We start from the raw sequence: 24,665 nt of genomic DNA, 5'->3' as shown, positions 1-24,665 counted from the left end.
GCCGACATTGTGCATGCTCTGTTGCCTGAGTCTATGTGCCTGTGGTTCTGTCAGTGTGACCATGTGATGTATCTGACCCCAGGAATGTGTCAATAAAGTTTCCCCTTCCTGGGACAATGAATTCACGGTGTTCTTATTTCAATTTCCAGGAGTGTATATTGCAAGTTTAATGTATGGAGTTTGCTGCCATTTGTTCAAATGGCTCTGAGCACTATGGGACTTAACTAACATCTGAGGTCATCAGTCCCCTAGAACTTAGAACTACTTAAACTAACTAACCTAAGGACATCACACACATCCATGCCCGAGGCAGGATTCGAACCTGCGACCATAGCGGTCATGCGGTTCCAGACTGAAGTGCCTAGAACCGCATCGCTACACCGTCCGGCTGTCATTTGTTTGGTTTAAATGTTTACTGTGGTGGTAGCATGAGAGACGGTGGAATAGATGTGAAAGCTACTGCGTCGCGGTTTAACGCAATAATGGATCGAAGACAACATGAAGAGTTTAATGTAAGTAAAGTCAACTGAGATATGATTTTAGAGTTAAGTGAAAAAGAATTTCTTCGAATGAAGTCGAAATTTCAATTTTAAGTTTTTATTTATTTATCTATTTATATATTTTATTTATTTGTGTTATGCAAATGTGATGAAATGCGCCTGGATATTAAACTGTGTTATTATCAACGGTTGTGTAACTGCTTTCATCTTGTTGTGCAACACGCTGATTGTCTGTTAATCGACATGACGTGAAATATATGCCCAGTAATACAAACAGCATCCTCCGCTCCCCACGCCCGCGCTCCTGCCATTTGCAGAATCTGTCATGGCGGTTCCGATTCAGTCAGTTTTACTGCGATGACATCACGGAGACACTGTGCTGTGACGAGTGAGTTAGCTTTTCAGCGATGATGTTACGGTGTAATTCTTACAGTGGCATCAAGCGAGGAAAAAAATCAAGACTTCCTGGAACACCTAAACTCGAACTTACGGTAGTTTACGAAAAATACCTGAACGTACCCTCTATGTAATAATTCAGAGAAAGCCAACAATGCAAACAGGAAGTTTACAGCCTTCATTCCCTATATCACACCACAATGCAAATGTTAGATTAAGCGATGTGGTCCTAATCAGTTCACACAGCATGCATTATGATAACCACACACTCAGACAATAAGTATACCTTCAAATAATTTTACACTATAGGAAATATCGGCATCGACAAATCTAGTGGACTCGGCATACATGAACAGCGCCTTTGGAAAAGATTTTGGTAGAGAAGAGTACAATGGGTTTTACACGTCTGCTATATGCAAGTCCCATCACTGAAAGGTCGACTGCCTATTACGGCAACATGGGATACAGTGTGTAACACTCCCATCCACACAGATGAAATATTTACTATAGAAACTTAATTAGTGCCTCTTAACCAGGTCTCATAGCATTGTGGAACGCATGTGAAGTAGGCTTAAAGGAAGATGAAAATTACGGAAGTGACTGAACCACAGAAGTAATTCAACAGTCATGACACACTGTGACGAGAACAACAAGAGTAGCACAAACTCTATAGATGTGGGTCAGCTGCATGGTGAATCAAAACGATCGACGAAAGTATGGAGAGGTCGATGTGATAAAGCCTTGTGATCTCATGAATAGCACTGCAGCTTAAAGAGCTGCGTGTTACACACAGTACGGGTGATGTCCAACCAGGAAAGACATGTAAGACCATTACGAGCAATGGTGAAGACTAGATCATTCTTTTAAACGTTGTGCAGGCAAAGTGTATCGTCAAGATGCGGGATGCCGAGGAATTTATCTTGAAATATCCGGGGCTGTGGTCTAAATGCCAACGAACTTAAATGAAACGATAAAGACTCACTGGTATTTGATATTAAAATTTGAGCAAGCGGCAAAATTCTACGCAATAGCATTTCCTTTGCAAGTGGTAAATGAGAAATTTGCCTTTGAAATTGTCGAGATTTGAACACAGAATGACAGATCGAGACGCATAGTTATTCTCTGTAGTAAGCTGTTCCGAGTTTCGGTAAACTGCTTTATCAACATACTGAACCCCTGTATATGTATCACGTCCTACAGTGAATAACGAGATGAAACTTGGCGTTCACGCTTTCCCTCAACTTAATACCAGTGACGCAAATGTCAGTAGACAACCATGTAAGCTGGTAACCTTACACTAACTTTCAACAAATAAACAATGAGAGAGTTGTAAATGCCGGACGTTGTGGCCGTGCGGTTCTAGGCGCTACAGTCTGGAACCGCGGGTTCCAGGTTCGAATCCTGCCTCGGGCATGGATGTGTGTGATGTCCTGAGGTTAGTTAGATTTAAGTTCTAGGGGACTGCTGACCTCAGCTGTTAAGTCCCATAGCGCTCAGAGCCATTTGAACCATTTTTTTAAGAGTTGTAAATGAAATCGCAGTGGCGAATTCTGCGGCTCGTATGTGATACACCATTGATGTGAGAACGCTTGCTATAAACACCGAAACTAGCGCTTGTCTTTGGGCTAATTACAGTCGCTAGATACCAAACGTAAAGTTTCAGCAGTGGATGTAACATTCAGAATGAAAGGATATCAGTGATAAGATACACTGTTGACTTTTCTATCCTCAGCGAGAGTGAGGAAGAATTACTAGACCTGTGTAATGGAATGAATAGCCTAATGAGCATATTACATGACAGAGAAAACCGAGGAGATATGGAAGACCTTCTGGAATTTGAATAATAAACACTGAAACTTTATGTTACCAAATACCATGCACTGAGCGCAACCAACCTAATGCACTGTAGACGGCTTCTTCCTTTGCAAAGAATCAAAGACTACCTGCGAAATGCCCAGCAGAAGTTTGAGGCACGTTCATGGCTTACAACCGAAGTGAAGCAGCAGACATATTTTAACTGGTGTCCCAAAAAAAAATCCCAGCTCTTCATACACTGATTGGGCGAGAAAAAAAGACCTTTTCGTATCTGTATGTGAACGTGAATTATAAAGAGTGAAACATGTTGCGAATGCATTGCGCCTTGAAACTATCTTTCAGCGAAGTGAATCGTGATCTGTGGGGTTGGGTTATTTGGGGGAAGAAACCAAACTACGAGGTCATCAGTCTCATCGGATTAGGGAAGGACGGGGAAGGAAATCAGCCGAACCCTTTCAAAGGAACCATCCTGGCGTTTGCCTGGAGCGATTTAGGAAATCACGGAAAACCTAAATCAGGATGGCCGGACGCAGGTTTGAACCGTCGTCCTTCCTAAATCAGGAAAGAGAATTTAAGTGACTGGTATGTGGTAATACAGAAGGATGTTGAAAATTGAATGAACTGATGGGAAACGAGGTTTTCTTCAGAATCATCGAGGAGTGGAATTTGTGGAAAACACTGACGACAAGAAGGGACAAGACGATAGGGGATGTGTGAGAAAATATTCTGTGGTACTAGAGGGTGCTGTAGAGTCCACCAATGCTCAAGTCACCTACGAAGATGACCTGGGGACTTTGGGGTGGATAAGTCAGCGGCATGATGGAGAGCTTGCAGGATATGGACCACCCATTCCTGGACGCTGCTGCAGTGCTCAGACAGAGCTATCTGGCTGAACAGCGTCTAGTTGGCTCTGCTGACCATCTATGTAGGTAGATTCTTTCCATGTAGTGCTTAATCCACTAGGTGAGTGGGAAGTGATTACTGGAATGGAGGTCATAATTGATCTCCTACTGAACAGAGCCTGCAAGGGCTCAACAACAGAAAGAGAAATCAATGGCTGAGATGCTAGTAGCAGTACAGAAATGAGTATGAGTACCTGTGTTTAGAATACACAGCTCGTGAGGGTCTCCAAAACCAGACCCCAATGGCAAGTAGAGGTCAAGCCACACAAAACATGAGGATGGGTTGGGATGTAGGTTCCAGTAGCTACGGTGAGAAGTAGAGCCTTCCTCAGGACAAAATAGCGTTGAGTGCGGCAATATTTATTAAACTATTACTTCAAGAAGAATATAAGAATTCCAATTCCAAGGAAAGTAGGCGCTGAAAGGTGTGAAAATCACCAAACTATTAGTTTAATAAGTCACAGTTGCAAGACATTAACACGAATTATGTACAGACAAATGAAAAGAAACTCGTAGAAGCCGTCCTCAGGGAACATCAGTTGGCATTCCGTAGAAATGAAGGAACACGCGAGGCAATAGTGACCGTACAACTTATGATAGGAAAGGAAAGCAAACCATACGTTTAAGGAAACAAAAGAAACCTTCGGAGTAGGAATGAAGGTTTGCTGATGACATTGTCATTCTGTCAGAGACAGCGAAGGACTTGGAAGAACAGTTGAACGGAGTGGACAGTGTCTTGATAGGAGGATGCAAGATGAACACCAACATAAGCAGAACGAGAACAATGGAATGTAGTCGAATTAAATCAAGTGTTGCTGAGGAAATTAGGTTGGAAATGAGACACTTAAAGTAGTGGATGAGTTTTTCTATTTCAGCTGCGAAATAACTGAAGGTAGTCCAAGGAGAGATGATGTAAAATGTAGACTGGCGATGGTAAGGAAATCGTTTCTCAGGAAGAATAATTTGTTAACATCGAGTATAGATTTAATTGTTAGGAAGTCTTTTCTAAAAGTTTTTGAATGGAATGTAGCCATGTGTGGAAGTGAATATGGACGACGAACAGTGTAGACAAGAAGAGAATAGCAGCCTTTGAAACGTGTTGCTACAGAAGAATGTTAAGTATTAGATGGGTAGATGACTTTTCCGAAGAGAACTGAATCGGGGAGAAAAGGAATTTGTGGTACAACTTGACTAGAAGAAGACCCCAAGTGATCACCAGTTTACTGTTAGATGGAAGCGTGAAGGGTAACAATCGGAGAGGGACGCCAAGAGGTGAATATACTAAGCAGAATCAGAAGGGCGTAGGTTGCAGTAGATAGTGGGAGATGAAGAAGCTTGCACAGGATAGAGTAGCATGGAGACCTGTATCAAATCAGTCATTGGATTGAAGACCGCAACACATGACATAACCACGGTTGGGCACTCATTTAATGAGGTTGTTAGTGTGTGTGTTGTATATCTCAGGTAAATGCGTCCAACAAAAATAATATCCATAAAATTTCCCTGGAGATAAATGGGAGGGTTATTTCTTGCATAATGACACGATCATTATCAAAGACCATTTTTCCTTTAACCGTTTCTCTATCGACTGGACGCACGCGAGTTGCTGCTATTCTGTGAAATTTTCTTTGGCATTGTTAGCTAATGGACCGTGTCGTTGTGCAAGAAACCTCTCTGCCATTACAAGCAATCGCTGCCGAAGGGAACTGTGTAGTCAGAGCGGCCGTCTTTGAGCGTTGCGACAGCACGGATGTCGTCGTCATCCAAGACTAGTGCGGCGGCGCGCCGTCAGACGGCAGCAGTGGCGGCCCCTGTAATAACCTCGCTCCGACGAGCGGCCACTCTCCCCGTCTCCGGCTCCACACAGAAGACCCCTGTCTGCCCGCTACCTCCGAAAGTATAGCCGTACAAACCGGACCCGCAGCAGCTCGGAAGAACAGTCTGTTATTTGCTGTCTGTTATATCTGGCATACTTGAAAAAAAGCTCCGTCCTTTGTTGTGAGTGAACAAGCAACCCGTCTCTCGAAACCTCTGCTTTCAGACTATTCCAGAAAGAGAAGAGGGATGCCAACGTAGCAGCCTCCAGGCCACGTCGTTGTTCCCACTCCGGAGTGACGAATCTGGAAACTCATTTTCTTACGTAAAGTTACGAAAATGTCCCGAAGTGTGTGCTCATATGTCCTGACAAAAAAAAAAAAATCCGATTACTAAGATTAAAATTACATAGGACATTGTTAGGCGGGAGACGGGACAACCAAAGATTCCTTAAAAATTAAGCTACGTAGCGATGATACGTCTGATAATTCACAAATTGCAAGTACTTTTAATAACTACTTTCTGAGTAGCAGCATATATAGGATTAAATGGTTCAGTTGAAGAAACAAGAGTCCACAAAACTCAAAGTAACTAGAAGTATTACCAGCAACCGTCCTGATATGAAAACAATTAAAAAATTCTAAAAAGTAAAAGCTATTGTGGGGCTGATGGAATTTCAAACAGAATTCTGAAAAGTTTTACCAACTTAATAAGTAATGTCCTTAGTGATGTATGTCATGCATCACTTGCACACGGAATTTTTCCAGACAAGATAAATTATGCAATTATTAGACTACTTCGTAAGAAAGGTGGCGAAGCAGAATTAAATAATTATCAACCTATTTTCTTCGTGTCTTCTTTCTCCAGACTAATCGAAAAAGTAAAGTACTCAAGAGCAGTCTCACACTGAAGTGTAAACAATTTATTTAGCATATCACAACGTGGGTTCCAAGGAGATTGCTCGACTGAGAATGCTACAAATAGTACAAGCCTTAATGAACAATGTATCGACAGCTGATATTTTATGTGATCTCTCCAAGGCTTTCTATTGTGTACATCATGATAGTCTCATAGAAAAACTCAAGTTTTATGGAAATGTTGGTTTACTAGTTTAGTATGGTGGTTTCGATAATACTAATGCAAAATGTTGTGCTGAATATTTCAGCCAATGTCGCAATGTCGGAAAGGTAGAAAATTGTAGTGACTGGTGTAAAACCACAAAGACAGCCACACAGGACTCAATTTTGTGTCCAATCTATCTCCTCCTATATGTTAACGACCTTCTACGTTCATTTTGCAGACGGTACTGGTGTTATAATAAATTCCGTTAGAGAAAAAGCAACAGAAGTGTTAATAAATGATATTTTCCAAAGAATTATTTAGTCGTTCTCAGAAAAAGGACGCCCCCCCCCCAATTCTGTAAAAAGGAAACACACTACATTCAGTTCCGTACAAGAAACAGAATCGTATTAACAACTGATGTAGCACATGAGTAGCAGTCAGTAAGAAAGATAAAATGCTTCATTTTTGGGGGGTGTACGTATTGACGAAAACGTGAACTGCAAGAAGCATATTATTGAGCTTCTCAAATAATTCAGTCCAGCTACTTTTTCTCTTCGTAAATGCTGACGTAGGAAACAAAATTATCAGCCTCTTAATATGTTTTGCATATTTCAGCCAGTACCGTCGTTCATATTAATTTTCTGGGGTAACTCAACACTTAGAAAGAAAGTACTGATTGCATAAAATCGAGCAGTAAGAATAATATGGGCTGTTTACCCACAGACGACATGTAGGTACCTCTTCAAGGAGCTAGGCATTTTACCTCCACCGTCAGGATACGCATTTTCCCTATTGAAGTTTGTCATAAATAATCACTCACAATGTGAGAAGAATAATGATGTACATACCTAGACTTTTGTTAACCATTGTTAACGCTATCACTGACTCAGAGAGGAGTTCAATATTTATCAATAAAAAATTTTTGATCATTTTCTAACAGGTCTGACAGGTAGAGAAGAAAGTTGCAAATCTAATTTAAAACCATTTCTTCTGGACAATCCTTTCTATTCCATTGATGAATTTCTACTTCAATCTTGCTAGCCAGTTAAAAAAAATTATTTTCAACTGTAGTTATAGGAATATAATGATATGTTCATTAATGTTAGCACTAATCATGTGTATATATCATGTAAACGGACTCGTACCACATCTTTTCGATAAATGAATAGTTTAAATGATCTATGAAGCAAGTAACTAACTCTTCATTTACCTGGATTTGAGTAAAAATGACCCAAGACCACCATAACGATACACCTCACCTATTAGAGTAGAGAATGAAAGAGGTAAATAACGTTTTAAAAAATGTTACGTCTCTCTACATCTACGTCTACATACGTATCCCGCAAGCAAATGTACCGTGCATGGCGGAGGATACAACGTACTATTGTCGGTCCTTTCTTGTTCCATTCGCAAACAAGACGAGGGAAAAATGGCTGTCTTCAAGCCTCTTTAAGAGCTGTAACTTCTCCGTGGTCCTTACGTGAAATGCATGTTGTTAGCGGCAGAATCGATCTACAGTCGACTTCAAATGTAGGTTTTTTAAATATCCTCGCTAAACGCACGTGGTCTTCCCTCCAGGTGCAAAATCTCCACAAAACGACATAGTACAGTACTTAGGAAATTAGAATTGAATTTGGGAGGATCATACTGGTTTAGATTTTCTACCGTTTCCCTGAAACACGTGAAACCAACGACAGGCTTGCACCTTAAAGAAGTTTGCAACTGACTTTTTTCTCCATCCCACACGACTGGAATATTGTGCCTTGTGTCTAACGGTCTTTACGTTACCGTGACGCTAAACCGTCGTATTCCTACCATTACTTTTGAGACGATACAAAAGGCTGTCAATCGGCTAGTAACAACCGAAGCGTTTATTTCTCTAAGGGACACTGTGAAGGGATATCCCTATTACTCGTTTTAGAATACAGATTTTCACATTTTCTATGTTAATAGAATTGATCTTTCCTTTTAATTTTCTCTTGCTGTATCAGTTTCGAAAAGGGACGGTCTAATTTAAAGCAACAGATGCAGGGCGGATAATCAACGTCGATGTATTGTTGTCTTCAACAGCCTCTACGAGAAGTATTGTGATTTCTTTACAGGGCTGCTTTCGGTCAAATACTGTACTATACAGACAATGGTAATGAAGTAACTATAGCGTTGTAGCGGTGCTACTGCATAACGATCGAAAGGATTTGGCAATGCGCACACAGTTAAAGGCTGACGTTTTCGAAACTCCTTAATTGTCTGCTGTTCCGGCCCATAAGTTTCAAATTTGACTCAAAGGTGCCTACAACATTCCTCTATAACAGTGAAAAAGAGTCGCGTCCTGTGACGACATTCTCGGGATCGACACTTCAGACACCATGGTTTCGACTCATGCAAAAAAAAAGAACAGAGCTCAGAAGTTCATAAGATATCCAAAGTTGGTTGATGATGTCGTATTGGCACCAAAGTTCACTACAATTCTGCCCAACGCCGTCGTGGATGTTGTATCGTTACCTCCTATCTGCCTAATTGTTGTGTTGTAGCATTACTTTAATTATTTCCTATGTCAGTGCAAATCGCTACGTGTGGTTTGAAATACGCGCGCAGGCGTCGGTTGCAACCTGAAATGATGATAATGTAACGTAGCAGTTTAAACTCTGAATATTGTTTTTGGAACGCCATGTATGTTTTCAGGATTAGTAAATGCGTCTTAAATATACGTAGCGTGAGGTAATTTCAATACGCAGGTAGAAAGCCATTTATTGTTAATGGAAATATTACGGTCTCTTTCAGTGAATGAGAACGTAACGTAACCTGCAAGTAACCCAGCGATAATATAGGGCATGAAATAATTTCTTTTCCCAGCAAATTAATCTAATGTTTACACAGAAAGAAAGAATGGCACAAACACCTGCGTATTATTGAGGTAAATGCAAAGAATTTCTTAAAAAAATTATCTGACTGCTGACTCACGTAGCATCCGCTGTAGGCTCATCCATCCCAGGAAACTTTCCTTGGATCTCGCGAACTCTGGAACTTTGTTGAGCTCTTAACTCTCTAAATATACCTTGTTGGGCGTTTCGGGCATCAAAATACGGCGTTTGATAATGTATGCTAAGAGACGGAACACGGCTGCGTCGCGTTTTACCTCCAATCCGGACTCGCTGTGCGTGAAGACAGCTGTTTCTCAATGCGTATGACCTGTTAATGGACTTACGAAAGCAGGTTGTACTGTGGTCCTCTACCAAATTTACGATATTTACAGCTAATATTCATGATCGTATTGGTTTCCTATTTTTTCTGGCAGTTTTCGATGGTTGAGTCATTACACCTCCCTAATTGACAGAAGGTTCACAGTCGAGACTTGAACATAATTTTATTCCTCTTTCTTATACATGATACATTGGTGTGAACGCATACATATATAAATACATGTGCTTCTCTTTTATTTTTGCATATAAATAGACATAAATTCTCATTAACATTTTTTTCGAACACAAATAAGTAATAATATTTTGTCCATTCTACGTCTGCAGTCTTGTGTATTCGGTTACGAAGGTCTGGGGTTAGGAATAATTTCACTTAGCGGGTGCACTTCTTGTGAGATTTTTCCATGAGCTGTATCACCCTGACATGCATATGGTTCGTAACACTTCTTTGCACTTTCTGTAACCGATGCTGCGAATGAGACATCTAAATGTCTAAGTTTCAGGTTTCTCGCTGATATCTCCCTCCTTCGTCCTTTCTTCCTGCCTGCTACCGTTGTCAGGTTTGAGGCAAATAGGGGCAAAGTGACCGGATGTCGCCTCTGAGAACCGATCATTACGCTTCCCACATCTGCACCTTTTGACTTCCTATCCCACTGTAATCAATTTTATGGTAGAGTATTTCAGAACAAATCAACTCAACTTTATCGCAACTTCACGTGTCGAAGGTTAAATGAACAACTTTAATCTGTTCGCATGTACTGTTATGAACTTATTATTCGTTAATTTGAGTACTACATTTGGTCCACGAGTCCCTTACAGCCCGCAAACGTCATCTCCATAGCTTTGTTTACTTCTTTGACTGCTCTCTTCTCAGATTTTCGCACGTAATAATATTTGTCTTCTTCCTAGAGTTCCGTGGGCTTTATTGTATGATCATAATACTCATTGTTCTTTTCTTTTCATTACGCACTAAAATTCCTTGCCATTTGATGTACCTACCTCATCACCTCCTTCAGTTACGTTACATAATCATCATAGTTGTATTGTACGTTGGCCGGATCTCACTGTAGGATCGCAGGTATGTTGCAAATTCTCCCGTAAAACCACTCAAATGGAGTGAACCCAGTTCATCAATGCGTTGAGGTTTTATATACGAAAGTGACAAAATGTATTCATTCATCCCAGTTTTGCTACTTCGTTCCCACATAATGACATAGATATTCATGTTCAATGCTCTGTTCGTTAGAACACCTTCTAACGAAGACGGTAGGCAGATTCTTCAGTAAACGACAAACCCTTTTTAAGACGTCGCTTAGGAAGTTTGTTCCTTGATCACTCAATAATACGGAAGCTATTCCGAAATTCAAATTATTGCCTGTACAAGACTCGCTAATGTGTCCGCATCCAGTTGTAAGATAGGCTGTGCTACCACAAAGTTCGTGAGGTCATCTTGAAATATTGGGATTTATCTTTTCCCTTTTTCTGTTTTCTGAACTACATCGATAATACAAAGATCGAACACCCGGTTAAGTATTTCGGTCAGGACTAAGGACATCTTCACCTTATTCGGCGTGATCTTTTTCTTCTGATAACTCTCAGGACATAAAATGTACTTTTGTACGTCATTCTTCATAACTGTCCGTGACCTAGAACTTTTAATACGGTCGCACATGTGAATGATTCATTTGTGTCTACCTATCGGCAAATCGTGAAACTGCTTCAGAATAGCTCACTTCTCGTCGTCGCCAATCAGTGGTTTCTGATCGTCTTCTTCTTCCTTGTCGATCTCTTCATAGTGGATGCAGATGCGTCTCCTAGTACCTATGACAATCCATATGCTACTATTTTTTGCGTTCCTTTTTGTGTAATCTCAAGATCGTATTACTCCAGTTTAATCCCGAATTTGATTAATGTTGATAACGAATCTCTTATATGCTCCGACCATTTCAAGGGCTCTGGGTGAGTAAAAACAATAAATTTTCTGTACAATGAATTTTCTTTCGTACGCTCACGATCGGTAGTGCTTTCAGACCCGAGTGGTAACTCGCTCTCAGATCGTTTTGAGCAGAAGAATGGTGTCCCTCAGAGCAGTGGTTTAACTGTTACCCTCTTCTCCGTAGCTATAAACAGTATCACTTCTACAGTGAGGAGTTCCGTACACTGCTCCTTATTTGTGGACGATTTAGCAGTTTTCTGTTCCTCCTCCAGTGTTGCAACACCAAGCCGTCAGTTGCAACACACAGCACGGAGGTTAGAGGAGTGGGTTGCAAAGATGGGTTTTCAATTTTCTGCAGGTAAGTGTTTGTGTGTTCAATTTACTTGTTCTCGTCGTATTTTTAATTTTGCTGCCTAACGTTTGAGGGATACCATTCCACATTTTAGAGACCGGTGCGGTTTCTGGGTCTCATGTTTGATTCTCAGTTGTCGTGGTTGCCACGCCTGAGAGACATGAATGGCAGAACCCTGAAGGCAGTGAATCTCTTAAAGTGTCTTAGCCACAAGACTTGGCAGCGGACAGGACGCGTCTTCTCCAGTTTTATAGGGCTTTCTTACGTTTGCGGATGGCTGTGGGTGCCCGGTGTTTGGATCAGCAGTTTTTCCTGTGCAACCATCACTGTATCGCGTGGCGGGGCGGATTTAGTAGGGTGGGGTACTTGTTTCATCACTGTCTCTCGTCGCACTGTGTACTACACAAGTTCCGCCTACCTCAATACGGCGTCTGATCACGAGCCTGTTTCTCTGCATACGTAGATATGGCCCGGACGATGTTAAAGGCAGCGTTGAAGAAAAACACCGTCAATCCTTACGTTTGCAAACTCCTTGTAAACTCTGGTACCAAACTATCCTGTAATACCTTACAAGAAATTTTGGGTGGAGGGCGATTGCTTCATCTCTTTAGAAAATTGCCAAAATTCAGAAAACGAGTTCTTTTATTTTTTTAGGTTCAACATAAACACTTGCCATCAGCCCGTATTTAATTAACGAATAATGTCACTGTCCTCAGTTCACAGTTCAGACAACTAAGTACACACGCAAGGCGGCCTGAGATGCACTTAAGTCCGACAAATTACTTTCGATTTACAGTCATTATTCTGCTACAATATACGAGTCTCACATTCGGTCCTTTCCAGTGGATAATAAAGAAACCGCTCGCCAACTATTCCATAAACGGGTACGAAACATGCCACTCGGAATTCTACAAACTCCGAAAGTTCGAACGCATTTATCAGTCAAACAGATCAGTTCACGATGCTCAGATTTTCACAATCTGTCCCTCAATGCAACTGCTTTCACGTAAAACAATCTGGACGCGAGAAACCAGTAACTTCTTCATTTTACTCATAATGTAGACAGACACGTCCAGCATGACCTGCACGTCCGATAGTTAGACATCGATCCCTGTTCGGTCTGCTTCTCGCACAGTATAACTACTTGGCAGTGATCGGGAACTGCTTAAGGGGAGCAGGAGGTGCGTATGCTGCCCATGTTAAAATCACTAAGTTTGAGGAACATTTATGAATAAACTACCAAATAGAAAAATTTGAATTTCATTTTTTACATATAGAGTGGTTTAGTATTGCAGTTATGACAGAGGGGTTTTGGAGTATTTTTTTTAGTTTCCTTCCCATTATTTCTTTTTATTAATTACCCAAATTTGTTTACAAATTATTGCTTTATTATTAAACTGAAATGAAACTACTGAACATATTGCCAAATGGCTGTGTTACAATGTAAGTTTGACCACTAGGAGTGCTGTAAAAAAATTTCATCTCTCTAGCTTGAGTGGATTTGAGAAAATGTTCCTTATATTCGAAAAATTCTAATTTACGGGAAATGGCTGTCAAAGTTTCTCAATACATTCCTGCATTATAGTTTGGATTTTCAGGGTCTTCTTCTTCATCCTCCAAAAGCTTCCTCTTCTGTCTTCTTTTCTGGCCTGTTGTTCCATCATACTTCATATGCCTTTCTCTTCTTTCTGCTCCTCTTATCCTTTCTCTGTCAATATTTCTTAGTGCTCATACAGTGTTCACCCCAGCTGTAAATCCTAATGCCTTCAGAACTTGGTTGTAGGTTGCTATTGCATCATAAATGCCAAAGTGCAGTGTTTTTATGCTTACAAACACCCTTTTATGAATCACTTTCCAAATCAAATTGTTTACGCTGTCAATAGGATTCTGCGTCTTTCCTTGTAGACATTTGTGTAACAATTCATGCTGTGCTAAGTCATGAAAAAGTGGTTTTATGGCATTTATCACAGCTGCTGGCAAACCATGTTTGTGATCATAGTCCTTTTTTGCATTATATTTGCATCAGGGATCTTTTGGGCACAGGCTGTGTTGAGGGTATTCATTGGAAGATGCAGTATGAAGGAACAATACCTACACTGCTTTTCGCATGTCACTAACATTACTAGTATTTTGCCTTATAGCATACCCATAGTATCTCTGTAGACGTTCAATCACCTCATCAGTAAGCCTGCCTCTCCCTCCTTTGTCTTTCCATCACTGAGCTTACTTGAACCCAAAGTTTGTTTGAGCCTTCGAAGCCGTGCACCCATACGCTCTTAGCGCTTCATTTGTCACAGAAAACAATGTAGCCAAACCTTGCACACTCTCTGTATGCGTAACATAAGGCGCTGTATGCCTAACAGGGCGAGAAAATCCCAAGCAGTTCGCCAGGAAGTCACGAGAGGCTGTTAGATGCTTTTAGCGGCCGCCCATTTCCTCTGCAGGTGTGGGGGAAAATGGTAATAACTCCACTTCTAGGGTGAGTAGAACAATAATTCAAAGTTTACATTAAAGAGGAATGTTCCAATTAATTTTCGGTAGCAAAAAAAAAACTTCTTAGTTTTTTGGATTTGACCACTTTCGGCTCCCCTTAACTCTGATTAGTTGGTCAGAATGACCAGCCAATCAGAACTATCCTTCGAGAATGTTCTCGCGCCAAAACTGTCATACCCCAATCACTAGTCCCAGTTGAATTTACGTCATTTAAATATGCAAATATTAATATAATGCTTAACAAAACAAACGAAAAGAAAACTAACCTTGAAATTACTTCAGAAAACTATTACTCTACCAACGACTTTTCTGGCTGCCTTCTTACAAAAGCAAGTACCTTTGGACATACGTCATCAGCAAGGTGGGGAAAACACAGCTTTCCCATTACACAGCATATAATATTGAATACTAACTAAACAATAATCTTTTCAATGAAAAGTACTTAAAGTTTTTTAGTTATGAAAATCTAAATAAATTGTTCTGCAATTTTGTGAACTTCAGTAAGGATTCAAAATGATACTAAAAGACAAGTGTCGGTTTGGGGGGTCATTTAGGTGATGCTAATGGCGTATGTCCAAAGGTACTTGATAACTATGAAAGTATGCCAGCTAGAAAGCTGAGATTCTTACACAATCTTCTTTTTAATAACAAAGGTCAGTATATTGACATTTAACTGAATGGAATAATATTCAATATAGTTCATTTAGTTTCTTAGGGGTTTGAATATTCTGTCGCCCGAATTGACACAGGTATCGCTTCGCACTGCTAAGCTAGCGACAGGTACGAATGAGTCACGCTAAGACACAAGCGGCTGTTTCTACCACCGCCAACGGCTCCAAAGCTACGAGCCGTACTGCCATGTAGTGCAATAAATGCTATTGCGCGGCGTTACAATCGTTATATTCTTAGAAATCAGTAAGGCATATGACATTACTTGCAGATACTGCCTTCTTACTCGAAGAACAGTGGCGCTATTCACCATGAGGGAATTTGTCTGGCCACGGGTGCTTACAAGATCAGTCCTTTACCCAGTCTCTCTGCTGAGGATGGGGAACCGCCACTCACTATAAGGCGGTAGTTCCTCATAGTGCATCAGGCATGTAAGATCCTCGCAACTTCGACTTCACCTGCACACCGTGCTGTTTGCTGCTAGTCCCACCTCTGCAACGCCTCTTTCCCAGCCACCCACGAGCCACAATGCCGTTTGGGATCCACGTCCACAGTGTTCTGGAGTCAGTCGATGTTGAGCAAGTACAATCCCAAACCCAGGGTTTTAACCGTCTGCAGAGGCCCAGCGTCATTTTAGATTTAGTGCAGTACAGGACAGATTGCACTCCTGCTTCTATTTTTAATTCGATATTTTCAGATATTTTATATGAGCAGCATAGCTATGTAACGCTGTTTGCGGGTGGGTCTGAGCAGGGAGACTCCATTGGTACTCTGTCGTTTTTCCCGGATCGTGTCCTGAAGTTCCGACTGCCTCAAGAATGTACTTAGACGCAGAATTATATGCGATCTTGCAGCACCTGGAGCAGAGGAGACTTTATTCCAGTGTTAAATTTCCTTTCCAGATAGCCTGAGCGCCGTTTCTCTCTCCAGCATTTGTACCAGCAGATAAAGTCACCCAGGATATTCAGGATGCCATTTCCAACTACAACGACTTTGGAAGAAGGTGTCTTTCTGCTGGGTACATGGACACATGGGAAGTTATGGGAACGAAAGGACGGATCGAACAGCCAAGGAGGCGTGTCGTGATCTTCAGATATTTCACTGCGCCATCCACCTGCAACGCATCACCTTGTTGTTGCGGTACAGAGTCCTGCGTCTATGGGAAGATGAGTGGCTGGAAGTGACTGACAAAAAGCTTCGTGTAGTAAAGCCCACAACTTCGCTATGCCATACTTTCTTCCAGAGACGTCGATGGGACGATGTCTTTCTTACTCGTCTTCGGATAGGCCATAGCCCCATGACACATGGATTCTTACTCCGGCTAGAGGACCCTCTAATGTGCAGTGTATGTAGCGTGCAATTCACTGTGCATCAGGTTTTATTGAACAACGTTTTATTTTCCAACCAGAGGACTGCAGTGGATTTACCGACGGATCTACCTTCTATTTTAAGCAACTTTCCAACGAATGTGGTCCAAATTTGAAAGTTTTGTGAATTGTTCAATATTTTTAACAATATTTTAGTGAGTGGATTTTAATGTGTCGACAGGGTCGCTCGCTCATTCAAGTTTTTTGTAAATGGTCAGCCAGCACATTTTCCTGTGCTTTCCTGTTAGCTTTTGTGTGTTTTATTTCCTCTGTGTTTTTGATTTCATGCATAGCTACTTCGCCTTTTAATTGGTTTTAGTGCAGGTGAGACAGAGTGAGTTTTTCGTCATTTCGAGTGCGTTAGTGGACAACAATTTTAGTATACCTCCACATTCGTTTGCTTAGATACGTGTAAGGGCGCTGATGACCTCTACGTTGGGTGCCCATAAGATCCACACACGCACACACACACACACACACTTATACCTAAAATAGTAGTATCTGGAGCGACTGGTTTCACCGGACATTTCTTTACCAATGGCGATGGGTGCTTCTTCTGTTACCGTCAGGTCCATTGCTTGTGCTAACTTTAAATTCCCTCTTTTAACTGTCACCTCTGTATAAACACTTTGGACGCCAAGTCCGAGCATAACTCTAGCCACAGGTTTGGGTTAAAAATGATCACGCTCGAGTCTATGTCGGGCCGCGATTTTCTCGACGCTCGAGACACCTATCAGCCGAAAATTGAACTCATTTCGTATGAGAACAGTGTAGTGACGCCTCGCGAGTGCCCATTGACTAGTGCTGCCTCCTCTTGTCAATTTCTAAAATCATTTCGAAAGAAATATTAGCGAAAGTAACGGCTGCTGTCGGGAATAGCTGAGCCAGTATGTCGCACTGAAGTAATTTCGTGCTTATCCTCTTATTTCAGAGTTTTCTGTAATTCTGCTTCACATTCTTGATGTTTATTGAGTGAGCAAGAAATTTTGGAAGCTGAAATGGAAGAAATTGCTCAATTGCTCAATAACTCACCTTTCATTTTATTCCAGGGAATATAGTTATGCTTTCTGTCCAAATTATTTTTAAATTTGTAATGTATCAAAGAACTAAAGTAAACATGGAAAACAAATTTTAAAGCTTAGGCTTTCATTAGTATATAGTACTCTGGAAGGTAAAAAAACTGCGTACGTGCCAGAAATGCTTTAAATAACGGCTTAAACCGCCAGTTTCCTGGACCCGATATTTTACTACGTGATCGGTCTCCATACTGATAAGCCTCTCATTTCCGATGCCAGGTATGAACACTGCTCGCGCTACCTTTTCAATTAGAGCGTGGCTATCCGGAACTATTGATTCCATCTTCATAGCCTGAATGCCTATCCGAAATTTATGTTGCTATGTGTCAACGTAACTCGCCCACTCCGCCATGCTTCCGGAACGTTTCTGTCTACTATAGAATAATTAACGTGCGTGGTAATCCAGAGGCCGTTTTGATTCATAGTTTCCCAATAAAATTTCTTTCACATCTGTCCAAGTTGCTGTTAAATCGCATAGGAGTAGTGTGCTCCGAGATGCACCACCATTCTGAGTTTTAAGAAATTTAAATGGCACACTGTTTCTGTGGCTTGGCGTAGTTGGAATGCAGGGTCACAATGGTATTTATTTCCATCGAAATCTCTTGGGATTAACTTAAATGTGTCAGACAAGACTGTATACAGAGTGGGGACCTAACAACCATCCATATTCATATTAACTGTTTGTCGTCCTCTTTCGTAGCTGTAGACCTCGTTTCCATACTACGTTGTGATCCACTCACTTTACTTCCCTGCTACGCATTGCACTGTGTTGACGTGTAATGCAGGTGCACGTAAAGTTGACTCAAGTGTCGGTGACCTCGACTTCGGTTGTCGAAACTACTGCGAGGGTGAAATGTCTTCTTTACCACTGGGGCTACTCACTTTGGTGACTTAATGCTTCGAAATGGGACGGCGTCTTCTCATCCATTTCTTCTTCTTGCCTCGCTCCTGCTGTACACTAAGAAGAACTGCTCTGTATGTGATCTAACTCAAAACCTCAAGCCCTTTCGTCCTACGACGAGGCTTGGTATTCCTCCTAACAGAAAATCCTGCCTTCCATGCTCTAAGGCACCTTACTTCTCGTAAATGTACGTATAATGGAATCGAAGCCTGGTTCCCACACCTGACTTGAGTTTTATATGCCTAACCTGAGTCACGACATACTTACTTATAAGCTCGCGCTCAGTTCAGAGATGAAGCGGAATTTTGGTCACTCGTTTCATGGTACATGAGCGATTGTGTACAGGAGAGAAAATGCGATAGGGTCAAGCTGAGATTTTTCAGGTCTCTGTGGTTTGGAGACAGAATGACTCGGATATGGTAAACGTAGGGGGAATGAGACTCTGGATTGGCTTATTGGTCTGTTTATATTTTTTTCTTCACTTGCAGGAAAAACAAGCATAAAATCACAGACACAAGTTTAACTTCAGTAAGCGTTAAACGTAGATGAGGCTTATAACCAATGGTCACTGCGGTTTACACATCTCTGAAGATTTGGGTACACACAGTTATGTATGGTTCTACAGATCACCATGGAGGCGCACAGTCTATTGTTCTAATCGGTCAGTTAGTTTGAAGTACTCGTCACAATGTGACGTACAGACATAGGTACATGTAGATAAACGTACGATGGAAACCAATAACTCGTCCTTCTAGGGGCACAAGGTATACTGAGTATGACTGCTAACTTGCGTAGAATCTTCTGCAATCTCGTCTATTCGAGGTGGCTGTCACTAGATCTCTCGAACCCTCAAACATTCCGAACTCTTGTGCTCTCAAAGTTTCCCTTGTTTGGCGTGTGACGGCCTCTATATTCGGCGTTTGATACTGTTCGCTTATAGATGATACAAGACTGCGTCGCTTCTTAACTTCAACTCGCAATCAGCAGTTTCTTGATGTGTATGACCTCTTGCTGGACGGACTAGAGCGTCCTCTGTACGCCTCCGTTTATGCAAGTTAGAGACGTACAACTAATACACATACTCGGACGATTTTTCCTTTTTTTTCTGGCAGCCTTTCGTAATTCAGTCATTACACTTATGAAGATCCTAGTTTTTCAAGCAAGTTGACAAGTTGTTGTTTGTAACTAATGACAAAAAGTTGAAGATCGGACAGCAATGTAATAATCAAATAAAAGTTTGATTACCATTACTAATAAACTGTAATGTCCAAATTAATTCACTTAGACCTATTGTTACTGATACTCCGTTAACAAAAGTACTTTACTGAACAAAATGAGAGCGTGCCATTGCCATGGTTTGCACAGATGGAAGCGTCTTTGTGATTGCGTCAGCGAACCGATGGTTGACGATATTCTCACACAGATTCTTCATATCTCTGATAAAGCAATACTTTGCAAGCAACATCGTGCTTACTATTACCACTATTCCAGCGGTACCCATGGCTCGGGAAACTTCATAGCATCACAAGTCTGGAAATTCTTGTATCCGCAACATGGTAAATGCAGAGATGACTTAGTAGCGTGTAACGGAAACGCTACGCACACCGCTTGATGTAGATTTGACGCACTTTTAGCACTGCATTAATTTTACACCTGCATCCATTAAAAATGTGTCTACGCCATTCATTGCCTCACAACTGTCTCCCATTTCCATCATGATGCTGCACGGCACCATCGAGCATTCCAAGCCAATCATCCAATCTGATTGTTATTTGTGCGGTATTAATTTTTCTCTTCAATCAAAAATTAATTTAACATTCAGAGGAGAGCAGTCGCTTACAACCTGATAAATAACTATTACACTGTTTTCATCTTTTTAAAATAGTGCGTATAGAAATACATTTTACAAAATGGTCCAAACTGCTCGGAGCACTAAGGAACCTAACATATGAGGTCATCAGTCTCCTCGAACATAGAACTACTTAAACCTAACCAACCTAAGAACATCACATACATCTATGGCTGAGGCAGGATTCGAACCTGCGAGCCGTGCAAGATTAGCCGAGCGGTCTAAGGCGCTGCAGTCGTGGACTGTGCGGCTGGTCCTGCCAGACGTTAGAGTCCTCCCTCGAGCATGGGTGTATGAGAATGAGATTTTCACTCTGCAGCGGAGTGTGCGCTGATATGAAACTTCCTGGCAGATTAAAACTGTGTGCCCGACCGAGACTCGAACTCGGGACCTTTGCCTTTCGCGGGCAAGTGCTCTACCAACTGAGCTACCGAAGCACGACTCACACCCGGTACTCACAGCTTTACTTCTGCCAGTATCCGTCTCCTACCTTCCAAACTTTACAGAAGCTCTTCTGCAAACCATGCAGAACTAGCACTCCTGAAAGAAAGGATACTGCGGAGACATGGCTTAGCCACAGCCTGGGGGATGTTTCCAGAATGAGATTTTCACTCTGCAGCGGAGAGTGCGCTGATATGAAACTTCCTGGCAGATTAAAACTGTGTGCCCGACCGAGACTCGAACTCGGGACCTTTGCCTTTCGCGAGCAAGTGCTCTACCAACTGAGCTACCGAAGCACGACTCCCGCCCGGTACTCACAGCTTTACTTCTGCCAGTATCCGTCTCCTACCTTCCAAACTTTACAGAAGCTCTTCTGCGAACCATGCAGAACTAGCACTCCTGAAAGAAAGGATACTGCGGAGACATGGCTTAGCCACAGCCTGGGGGATGTTTCCAGAATGAGATTTTCACTCTGCAGCGGAGGAGATATAATTGCCTATCGTACTTATCATATGGCTGAACTTGCTAATAAAGACTTTGGTAAATCCGCATATATGTCGCCCTCTGCACTTGTGTTGTATAGTCGTAATAAGAGGACAGAGATATAATTGCCTATCGTACTTATCATATGGCTGAACTTGCTAATAAAGACTTTGGTAAATCCGCATATATGTCGCCCTCTGCACTTGTGTTGTATAGTCGTAATAAGAGGAAAGTGTCTGTAAATGAATCTGTATTTATTTGGATTAAGGGTAAAGGTGTATGTGAGTATGTTAAGTTTGTTGGTGACTGTACTTTGTATTTTCATTAATAAATTGATCTACAAGACCAATTGATCTGTAGCGTAGCCGGCGGTTGTGGTTTCGGGGGAAGTTTTTTTTTTTTGGAACTCCACTGCAGAGTGAAAATCTCATTCTGGAAACATCCCCCAGGCTGTGGCTAAGCCATGTCTCCGCAGTATCCTTTCTTTCAGGAGTGCTAGTTCTGCATGGTTCGCAGAAGAGCTTCTGTAAAGTTTGGAAAGTAGGAGACGGATACTGGCAGAAGTAAAGCTGTGAGTACCGGGTGTGAGTCGTGCTTCGGTAGCTCAGTTGGTAGAGCACTTGCCCGCGAAAGGCAGAGGTCCCGAGTTCGAGTCTCGGTCGGGCACACAGTTTTAATCTGCCAGGAAGTTTCATGGGTGTATGAGTTTGTGCTTAGGATAATTTAGGTTAAGTATTGTCTAAGCTTAGAGACTGATGAACTTAGCAGTTAAGTCCCATAAAATTTCACAGACATAGGAACATTTTCGACTGGAGCGCCTAGAACCGCTCGGCCACTGCGGCCGGCTACATTTTACAGGTTGACTAATTTCCACATACAGTTTCAAGATCAGTCGATCGATATTTGTATTCAAAATGATTTTAAAATTTTTATTATGTATGACTATGGTATAGCTGTTCGATTATAAATCCTAGTTCGGTTTTACAGAGAGTATTCCTTAGCATTTTCCCTTTAGTTAGCTTGGATGTGTCGCCAATCTTGTCGCCAATCTCTCGCCGATTGCAAAGTCGCTAGTAACTGAAAAACAATGCAGGTGACGTTTGTGTATACACTGAAAAGCCAAAGAAACTGGTACACCTGTATAATATCATGTAGTCTCTCCGCCCCCCTCCCCTACGAGCACGCAGAAATACCGCAACACGACGTGACATGGGCTCGGTTAATGTCTGAAGTACTGCTGGAGGGAATTGACATCATGAATCCTGTAGGGCTGTCCAAAAATCCGTAGGCGTGTGAGGGGGTGGAGATCTCTCCTGAACATCACGTTGGAAGGTAGGGGAGTTCGAGTCTCGGTCGGGCACACAGTTTTGATCTGCCAGGAAGTTTCATATCAGCGCACACTCCGCTGCAGAGTGAAAATCTCATTCTGGAAACATCCCCCAGGCTGTGGCTAAGCCATGTCTCCGCTATATCCTTTCTTTCAGGAGTGCTAGTTCTGCATGGTTCGCAGAAGAGCTTCTGTAAAGTTTGGAAGGTAGGAGACGAGATACTGGGAGAAGTAAAGCTGTGAGTACTGGGCGTAAGTCTTGCTTCGGTAGCTCAGATGGTAGAGCACTTGCCCGCGAAAGGCAAAGGTCCCAAGTTCGAGTCTCGGTCGGGCGCACAGTTTTAATCTGCCAGGAAGTTTCATGTTCAATAATGTTCATGTCTGGGGAGTTGGGTGGCCAGCCGAAATGTTCAAACTCAGAAAAATGTTCCTAGAGCTACTCTATAGCAGTTCTGCTCGTGTAGGGTGTCGCACTGTCCTGCTGGAATTGCCCAAGTCCGTCGGATACAGGTGATCAAATAGGATACAGAGCTTCGACCAGCATGAACAGCTGCCTGCAGGGTCCATCGATTCATGAGGTTGTCTCCATACCCTTTCCGGTCATCAAGAGTCCAATATTAGTGTCCAGGAAATGCGCAAAGCTTTGTGTCGTGCAGTCATCAAGGGTACACGGGTGGGACTTCGATGATGTATCGATTAATGGTTCGCACGCTCACACTTGTTGATGACCCAGCATCTAAATCCGCAGCAATTTGCGGAAGTGTTGCATTTCTGTCACGTTGAACGATTTTCTTCAGTCGTCTTTGGGCCCGTTCTTGCAGGATCTTTTTCCGGCCGATACGATGTCGGAGATTTGATGTTTTACCAGATTTCTGATATTCACAATACAACCCTGTAATTGTCGTATGGGAAACTCCCCACTTCATCGCCACCTCGGATATGCTCTGTCTCATGGCTTGTGCGCCGAATATAACACCACGTAGAAACTCACTTAAATCGTGATGACCTGCTATTGTAGCAGCAGTAACCGATCCTGCAACTACACCAGACACTAGTTATCTTATTTAGGCGTTGCCAACAGCAGCGACGTATTCTGCCTTTTTACAGATCTCTGTATTTGAATATGCATGCCTATACCAGTTTCTTTGGCACTTCAATGTAAAAACGCAAAATTATACATCAGTGTAGTTAACACTGGTCTGCTGCAAAGGCTTGAGCATATTCTCCGTTCTAATATACTAAACGCTCTTGAGACAGAAAAGTTACTGTCCATAAACCAGCACACATTTAGAAAGCACCAGTCATGAGAGGCTCAATTTTCCTTATATCACACGATATCCTGCGAGCCACGGATGGACAGAAGGAATATATTCCATATCTCTTTATGTCTTGAAAGCGTTTGACACACTTCCTCAGTTCAGACTGTTACCGAAGGTGCAAGCATATGGAATAGGTGCCCAGATATGTGAGTGGCTCGAAAACTTCTCAAGTAAAGCAACCCAGTACGTTTTTCTGGACGACGAGTGTTCATCAGAAACAAGGATATTGTCAGGATCGTGGTCTAGTGGCTAGCTTTGCTACCACCGGATCAAGGGGTTCCTGGTTCGATTCCCGGCAGGGTTGAAGATTTTCTCTGCCCAGAGACTTGATGTTTGTGTTGTCCTCATCATACCATCGTCACTCACGAAAGTGTCTAGATTGAACTGCGTGCTGATGACCTTGCAGTTGAGCGTCCCACAAACCAAACATCATCACCATCGTCAGGAGTGCTCCTGGGAAGTGTGGTAGAACCACACTTGTTTTACATAAAATAAATAACCTGACGAATAGGATAAGCAACAACGTTCGTGCGACTGCTGATGACACTGTGCTATACGCAAAAGTGACATCGTTTAATGACAAGAGTCATATCACATTAAAAAAGAAAAAAGAAAAAAGGAAACAAAGAAAAGATACAAGGAACTGATCTGACGCGCCTGGATATTAATTCCTACATTCCTAATTTGTGCCAACCTCTTGAAGAGGAATGTCGTCTTTGCTAGTGCCGGTCTGATTCTTATCTTCTGCTTGCTTCGTCTGCCATG

General features: G+C 42.0%; 1 protein-coding gene across 1 annotated transcript in view; it reads right to left on the bottom strand.

Moving 5' to 3' along the window:
- Positions 1–24,665, bottom strand: part of LOC126269964 (fibrillin-3-like) — a 127,658-nt gene that overhangs the window by 90,143 nt on the left and 12,850 nt on the right. The window lies entirely within an intron of this gene.

The sequence above is a fragment of the Schistocerca gregaria genome, chromosome 1 (genome assembly GCF_023897955.1).
Source record: "Schistocerca gregaria isolate iqSchGreg1 chromosome 1, iqSchGreg1.2, whole genome shotgun sequence".
Taxonomy (NCBI): domain Eukaryota; kingdom Metazoa; phylum Arthropoda; class Insecta; order Orthoptera; family Acrididae; genus Schistocerca; species Schistocerca gregaria.
Note: the sequence above shows the minus strand (reverse complement) of the source record. Positions and strands in the feature narration are given on the sequence as shown.